Below are 5,679 nucleotides of genomic sequence, written 5' to 3'. Positions count from 1 at the left end.
TATTATACTGTGTATAAATACACACTCAGGACTAGTGTGGACATGAGTTTTCTCCAGTAGTTCCTGAAATTTACTTTTCTACCATTGTGAAATGTGATGGAGGTGTGCACAAAGTGGACAGCTGGCACATAGGATTAGACATGAGTTTGTGTTTGCACTACACAGTGTAAGTATCCCATGTGAATCCCCTGACCACTGGTACACCTCTGTCTTTTATCTGTGTAACCATACAAAGACATTGAACAGCGGTACAAATTCAGTGAACATTCTCCCTTACAATATTATCAGCCTTTTTTAAAAAGATGTTCTAAGGAACACACACAGCATTCATTACAGGATTCAGCTGAGATTTCCATGTCTCTGGACACATTTCTGGAAGTAAAGTGAAACTGCTACATGCTAAATGACCTTGAGTTGCATTTCTCAGTCCAGAGCACTGAGTGCCAGATGCAGGTAGAAGGCTCCAGAGAGAACAATACCCTTCCTTTGGGGAATCTGCCCATCTCTGTAGCAGTAGGAATGAGGAAAGTTGTATCTCCTCATATTCTTTCTCTTATTCTCATTCTTTCTGTTATTCTTTATTCTCAGGGCTAGAATTTATCATTTAAGCTAAGTGCTTTGTAGAATAAAATGTGACTCCTGTTCCCAAAGGCTAAGACTAAAATGGAAGGAAAAGATTGATGGTGATGACTGTTTAATGGGTTGCAACTTAAGAGGACTAATTTGGAAAGGATAGACACTTGACATCATTGTATAGGGAGCATGGCCTCTGAAAGAGTCTGTCTGGAGGAGCAAGGGCTGGTGACTCACTGAAGGTCCCCCAGGGCAGACCTGACAGTGTTGTGGCATAACTGGGGCAGGGAACAAAGGCCCCAGGGGTCTGACATGGGGTTCTGGGCATGGGCAGGGTGGGGGAAGGCCAGGCAGTGACAGTATCAAAAAAGCCTTGAACGTCAGGTTGAGGGAGCTGATTCTTCTTCTCTTCTTTGCTCTGGTGAGGCACCTGCCATGTCGCGTCCAGTTCTGTGGCCTCCAACAGAAGAAGGATGTGGACCCATGTGAAGGATGGGGAAATTCCAGAGCAGGACCCTGAAGATGATCAGAGGGCTGGAACAATTTCCTACAAAGGCACACTGAGAGGGCTGGAATTGTTGAGCCTAGAGAAGAGGAAGGTCCAGGGAGACCCTAGCCCTGCCTTCCAGTACCTAAAAGGGGCTTGTAAGAGGCCTTTTACACAGACAGATAGTGATAGGATGAGAGGAAATAGTTTTAAATGAAAGAGGGGAGAGAGTGTAATGAGGCACCGGAGCAGGTTGCCCATAGTTTTGGATGCCCCATTCCTAGAAGTGTTCAAGGTGAAGCTGGATGGGACTTTGACCAATCTGGTCTAGTGGAAGGTGTTGACAGGAGGTTGGAACTAGATGATCTTTCAGGTCCCTTCCAACCCAAAACATTCAATTATGATGATGATGAAGATGAGGATGAAGCCTCAGATTTTCAAGTGATACATCCAGAGTCACCAGATTTCCCTGAAAACCTTTGTGCCGAAATCTAAATGACAATGGTAACATGGAAAGGAAGCTTCTATACTCACAGGGAATGGCTTGTCTAGGAGGGAGTTTGGCTGCAGATGTGCCACTCATTTAACAATTGATACATCTGAGAGTCTACAGTCTTTTTGTTGTTTAAAACCTGGACAACAAGGAGATTTAAATCAACATGTAGTTCAGTAAGTAGCCATGTGAAGTAACTCAGAAAGGAGCTGGGGTTCTTGAAGCAAAACATGCAGCTTCATGATCTGAGGTGGATGGTAATGAGATGGGTAATTTTTAGTATCAAAAAGATTAGGACATTGAAACAGTGGAATCACAAGAGTAGCCAGATCAGGGGATGGTAGATTTAAAAGAAACACTTATGTCTTTTTTAGGGAAAAAACCTAGATTCAGAGCACAAGTATGAGAGAAGTAAAACAGAGGGGAAATTTAGATGATTCCTAGGATGTGATTCATGCTAGGGAACAGAGTCCTGGAAAAAGGGCATTTTCACTCTGTGGGGAACCTTGAGTCTAAGAAGTTTATGTGCTACTCAGTCTGTAATGGAGATTTCCCCTCTATATATTTTAGGGTCATTGCCTTAGAAGAGCATCTGCACTAATGCAGTAGAACAAAATGTCTATGACTTGCCTACAAAACAAGGGGGACAAAAGTGAAGCTCTGAGGGATGCCAAGAAAGATTGAAAGAATAGCTAGGGGATGGAAGGAGACCCAGGTGAACAGCCTGGAAAACACTGGAAAACATGACATCAAGGAACAGAAAACCAACCCAAATACAATACATCCAGTATGAAAGGAAAAGAACATAAAGCAGTCGAAGTCCTGCCAGCAAAATGTGTGTTTGGACTCTTTGCACTGTTTCAACTGCAGTTATTCTGTGAATAAATACCAGAGTTTGGCAAAACCAAGCATGTTTACAACATTTATACAGATTTATACATTTCAAAGAATACAGCTAGACGTTTCACTACTGCTCTCTTTTATTCTTTTCCCAAGTTAGTCCCCATGATGTCTGCAGAAATCAATGGAAGTATTCTCAATTTTCAAAGATGTAGACAAGGCTGGGATCTGGCCCAGGAACATTTGCTTCAAAATAGCTGATTGACACCAGATATGAAAGTCCCCTGAATAAGTAATGGTCTCTCTCCGTGTGCCTGCTTGGTCTGTGTGCGTCCTGCCTGCTGCTTGAACAGCAGATGCAGTAAGAGCTGCTGGAGGGAAGACAGAGACTGCAGACAAGGGGGCTAAACATAAGCAGTGATGCTAAGAGGGCTTGGGAAGCACCTATTCAGTGAGCCCATTAGCTGCAAAAGGCACTCTGCTGTGAGATAAGATTATGTCTGCCCGAATTTTTTCTCACTGAACACAGAGACAATTTAGAATTTTTTACAGTGTTCCCATGGAAACTTTCCCTGTATCACTTCTGCTTTTCTTGCTACAGGTCACATCCTATTTCATCTTCAGTCATTATTATTATTATTAATGTGGACAGTGGTTGCTCTATGACTGCCTTGCAGCTCTATAGGTTACATACTGCTAGGATCACTCTTTAAGATAAAGATTTAATTGTCCTAATTTTTAGGATTTTGTCTGTCATTTCCTGCCTGTGTACAATATGACAAGGAAAAGACCCTCATGGGCTTGCTTTGCTAAAGCAAGCAGGCTGTTTCAAAAAAAAAAAAAAAAAAAAAAAAAAAAAAAAAAAAAAAAAAAAAAAAAAAAAAAAAAAAAAAAAAAAAAAAAAAAAAAAAAAAAAAAAAAAAAACAACTAAAACCAAACAACAACAACAACAACAAAAAACATCTGATTTGCATAGGATATTCTCATTCCAATGGCTGTAATGTTCTGAACCCCAACACAATTAGTGAAGGGTCATCAATTGTGTAGCTCAATAGCTGGGCAAAATCCACAAGTCAATTTGCTGTTTACTGTTGTACAATCTGTATTTGGGGAAAAGATGGCCAGTCGTGCTTTTCTTCATTTTGACTAGTAACATTCTAGCTGTAAACATTTTCAGACAGATGCTACAGTGCTCCCATTATGTTCTTCTTTTTTTCCATATATTCCTTCCAAAAATTTTTACCTGTTGGACCCAGGTCACTGTCGTCTAAGATAAACCAATTTTGGATGTGTTATATCTCTACATATATTATATGTGTATGTGTGTGTCTGTACATATACATGCTTTTAAATAGCTGCAGTTCTGCAATTGCTTGGCTAGAAAACTGGTTTTTAGCAAAATAGCCCTCAAAGCGGAAAGCTATATGAATGTGTTGATGGAAATCAGCTTAGATCTGGCCAAGTTACAGCTTGCTGAAAATAGCACTTTGTGCAAAAGCAATCTTTTTACTTAGAATGAGCACTTAAAATTGAAAATACTGCACATCAATGCACAGCTAATACAATCACATATTTTTTTTTGATAACAACTGTTTCTCAGACATTTCACTGTAACACACAGTTTTTTGCTGCAGCTCTTTCCAGTTCTTTCTCAGAAATTGAATTCTATGTTTCCATACATCCAATATGTAATAAGATAGAAGAGAACCACTATACATTTATATTTAAGATACAGAAACAGTGTGTCAGAGTGTATCTGTGCAATTCTAATAGATCAGACGGCGATTTGGTCAGGACTCATGCCCTGTTTCCTCCTCTTTCTACGGAAAGGTTTTCCCTGGCTCCTTTGTCACTTTAAGAGGACAGAAAACTCTACCTACCCCCATTGACAATGCACTATTGTCAAAAGTCTGCTTGCCTACAATCCCTTATCACACACAACAGAGCATGAGACAGTGACAGGCAAGAAGTTAGGCAGCAACTCCCACAAAGCTGCTTTCCCTGTGGTGAGCTGGAAGGGGGGAAATTAAAGAGTGAATTGTCTTCTTGTTCTTTCACTATCTTGCAGCAAGATAATGGCACATCTCGCTTTTACATGCTCTTTTCAAATATTTTTTTATCATGCATCCTTGTTTTCTTGCTAAAACACGCAGTGTCAGCATTTTCAGTTTCTGTTCAGTGCAGAGACACTGCTGCACATTAATAATTTTTGTCATTTTCTTCTGAGCTTATATAAGGTACAGTCTCTCTGGGTTAGATCAGTCTGCATCATACAGCATAGGCAGGTGAAGCTGCAACAATGATTTGGCTAATAGCTGCCTTCTCTTATTTGCATGTTTTTCTTCGTGCATCTTTACATGGTCTTGGTTTTCAGTGCCTAGCTGCTCGTGAGTGTTACACAATTTTTGCTACAATTGGCTCTTTTCATGTGAGATGTTGAACTCTTTTTTTGGGTTGATAGGAAACAGTAAGCAAGTGTGTGACTGCAGGACAATTTTTAATATCCAGCCACAAAAGAGGCCATCCATATTGTCTCCTTAATTCTATGTGGCTTTATTCAGTTGTATTTTTCTAGTGTTCACTGAATGTATTTTTGAAGCAATACAAAAGTTATCACAGTGGAAGAAAACAAACTTTTTTGAGAAAACTACTTTTTTTAAATTTATGCTTTATTGAAGTTATCAGAATAATATGATCAGCATGAGAAACATCTCCCAGCATTTTATCTCCTCCTCTGCAATAATGTCAGTATCTTAACTCAATTAGTTGATTTAGTGAAAGAGCATTTTCATTATCCTATACTCTTTTTGAAATGGAAATAAAATAAAACAATATTTTTTAAAATGTAGTTCAGATAGAAAGCAGGCAATCATATATTTTAATCCCCTAAAGCAATGACCAGACAAAACACAACATCTTTGTTAGATCTAGGTTTCTTTTTGACTGTAGTAGAAGTAAGAATAATAAGAAAATAAATCTTTGAAATTATTTTTATACCTCCTGGTTTAGAGAAACTCCCAAACATAGTATCTCTAATTTCCTGAGAATGTAGTGTCCACAACACATGAAATTGTGTCCTGCATTAGGATGCAGAGCTCATCATGCAAGATAAGACAAAGGCACATTATTACAAATCATTTATTTTATAAATATAGCACCACCACTGTACTACCTTCAAATACTCACGTTTATTGGGACATCGGACAAGCTCAGATATAGGATGGAACAAGTCAGTCACACATTACTCCAATTTCCACAGATCCCGCAGTATTATAAGAGGGATTT

This window comes from Empidonax traillii, unplaced genomic scaffold, assembly GCF_003031625.1.
Source record: "Empidonax traillii isolate 1590-97213 ecotype Southwest subspecies unplaced genomic scaffold, ASM303162v1 scaffold139:size1643147, whole genome shotgun sequence".
Lineage (NCBI taxonomy): Eukaryota > Metazoa > Chordata > Aves > Passeriformes > Tyrannidae > Empidonax > Empidonax traillii.
The sequence above is the reverse complement of the archived record's forward strand: the minus strand, read 5'-3'. Positions refer to the sequence as shown.